At 43.9% G+C, this 3,003-nt stretch overlaps 1 protein-coding gene across 1 annotated transcript in view; it reads right to left on the bottom strand.

The window, feature by feature from the left end:
- ARHGEF3 (Rho guanine nucleotide exchange factor 3) overlaps positions 1-3,003 on the bottom strand; it is a 348,570-nt gene that overhangs the window by 332,095 nt on the left and 13,472 nt on the right. The gene's annotated exons all lie outside the window — the stretch shown is intronic.

Below are 3,003 nucleotides of genomic sequence, written 5' to 3'. Positions count from 1 at the left end.
AGGAGGTTGGGAAACACTGGAAAACCCAGCACTGACTATAGGCAGGCTGAGGCCTCGAATGCTTCTCTCAAGAATTTATGTGTAAAGCTTTTCAGTCTAAGTAAGACCCATCAGTAGAGGATTTTTCCAGCTATAAGGGGGACATTGGAAAAAGGTATTTGGATACCTGTAATGCTGCAGGCTACTTGTTTGAACATAGTGGTCAGATGATGCCCCAAAGTCATCATCATCTGAGGAAATGTTGGGGAAGGGGATGGGATGGAGGAGAGGTTATGGCTAGTACTGGTAATGCTGATGCAGCCTGCCAGGCATGCAGCCCAGAAGTTATACAAACCTGGAATACATTATTCACTGCCCATGCGGGAATTAAAATCAGCATGCTGTTCACCATTGGCATTGTTCATTCATCCAGCCTTCATTAACAGGCATTTTGGTGCCCAGACAGGTCAGTCAAGATATCATTCTTCCTAATTAGCACTCCCACAAGCTGTAACATACAGCCTGTTGAGTTTCAAAAAGGATCTAATTTAAAAACAGAAGTCATTTTAATTTTTATCCTATTTAAACATTTCCAAAGTGTGTGTCCTACCACTTAAATATCCAGTAGCAGCCCATATAAGTGAGGGCAAACAATTACAAAAAAGTTGCACCAATTTTGCAACTTTATTGGTGTACTTGCACCAATAAAAAAAATGAATTAAAAAAAAAATTATTTCCTGATGTATTTTTACAACTTCAAAAAGGAAGGATTCTTTTGATTTCCAGATAAATAAGTTTCCTATTTACAACCAAAAATCTAAAGATATAGAAACAGTGCTCCATTCCCTAGGGAAACAGCTTGTCCCCATTCCAAATCTTTGATTTGATGAAAAAAGGGCAGAGAATTAAAAATGTTAACAGCTGCGGCAGAATAACTAAACACATACCAATGAAATCATGTATAGGAATATAAAAAAAAAAAAAAACCAGCATCTATTATAAAGAAAACGAACACAAACTGACTGATAACGGCCATTATTTTCAACACAAACCCACAATGAATTATGGGTTTATAACGAACAGCAAAAGTTAATACAGTCTTTAATACCTGATGGTAAAGATTCTATTCCTTTACCTCATCCAATATAGTTCTGCAATACAAAGGAGAAACTGGAAAATCATGAGAGAGAAAAGGCATATTTAAACTGTTGTCACGTAACCGTCTCATGATAAAACAATAAAACAATCCAAACCAGTCAGCTGTTAACAGCCTTATATCAAACTTCTGGAAGGGAGGGGTGAGCTTGGCCTAATACAAACTGAAATTTTCACTTGTTTTGGGGGTCGTTCCAAGTATGAGAACAGGAAAAAGGAGGAAAATACATTGTACAGTTTACTCCTAACTGCTAAATGGATCATACATAAAGACTGCCATATCTGTTTTATTGAAACACAAAGTAATAGTCAGCACTGGTTTCTTTACAAAGGGTATAACAACATTAATTCACTATTACTTCTCCTTTGCCTCAGTCATATAAAAATGAAAAACCACACTTCTGTAAGTACAGCATGAATGCAGCTTATACATCTGGCCTCTTTGGCAGTCTGGTTATATGTTCTTGGCATTAATTCATTTGGTTGTTTCTCTTCACGATGAAAGAGCAGCATCAGCATATCCTAACTAAAAGAGGAGTACAACAGCCAGAGAAAATCTGTCCACAGAAAAGGGAAGTCAACAGAAGTTTCTCATTGTCTTCCAACAGAGCTGGAATCATCTCAGTATTTATTCAGTACCTATCTCCTTTGATGAAAATATGAAAAGGGATAATAAAAGGGACTTCAGGTTCAGTGACAGGTTTGTAGATTGAAGCCCCCTCTACACCACGGGTGGGCAAAATGCGGTCCACGGGCCAGATGTGGCCCACCAGGCCTTTCTAACCAGCCTGTGGGGCCCCTAAGAAATTTAGAAAATTAATATTTATCTGCCCCTGGCTGTCTGTCATGTGGCCCTCAATGGCTTGCCAAAACTCAGTAAGCGGCCCTCCACCCAAAATAATTGCCCACCCCTGCTCTACACATTACAGGCATCCTGCAATTAATGGGTTAATTGTGCAACTACCTAGACACCAGCTATACATGCAAAGTACTTGCACTTGATCTGAGCCTTCAAGAGGCTGAGACATGATAAAGAGGTCCAACCAGCTATAAAGTCAGACCTCAAAAAAGTGCATTAACTTTATAGCTGGTTGCTATCAAGCTTTAATTTGCACATATAGCATGGTGTCTCCTACAGCTGGGGCCCTGTCATGTAACAGGACTCACTGCCACAGGGGTGCACCTTGCCCAGCTAGGGCTGGGAGTCCTGCAACTGCTGGAGACTCTTGGCCCCAGCAGCTGCACACTCTGGGTCCCGGCAGCACCCCACAGCTGCCAAGACCCAGAGTCCCACACCTGCAGATGTTGGGTCCCTGGCAGCATGTTTCCTGGTGCCAGGAACCATCTGGGTCCCAGCAGCCATGTGTTGCAGCTGTGATCCCCTGGCCTCAGGGCTGCATGAACCCCCCGGGGCTGGGAGATCACTGTACCTGTTACCACCCCCAGCCTCACGGCTGCATGAAACCCCCAGCCTGGGATATTGCTGCAACCACTATACCTGAGCCTCTGGGCTGTGTGAAACTCCTGGGTCTAGGAGATCACTGCAGCCACTATCCCCCAGCATCAGGCATGCATGAAACCCCCAGGGCTGGGAGATCATGGCAGCTACATCTCCCAGCCTTGGGGGTGCATGAGGTAACCCCACAGCTTGGAGCCCCTTAGCTGAGGGGACTCCCAGCCATGGGAGCTCACTTCTTGCTGGGGTCGGGGGAGCCCAGGATCAGGTTCCCTCTGCACCAGCAACAAGGCAAGATGAGATCTAATGTTCAACCCCACAACTGCACTTCCTACCATGCACACGAGGCATGGTAAGAGGCATGACTGTAGAGATCAGCATTTCTCAACCTGTGGGTCATGACCCAAAAGTGG

This window comes from Gavialis gangeticus, unplaced genomic scaffold, assembly GCF_001723915.1.
Source record: "Gavialis gangeticus isolate Ggan-Ray unplaced genomic scaffold, GavGan_comp1, whole genome shotgun sequence".
NCBI classification, from domain to species: domain Eukaryota; kingdom Metazoa; phylum Chordata; order Crocodylia; family Gavialidae; genus Gavialis; species Gavialis gangeticus.
Note: the sequence above shows the minus strand (reverse complement) of the source record. Positions and strands in the feature narration are given on the sequence as shown.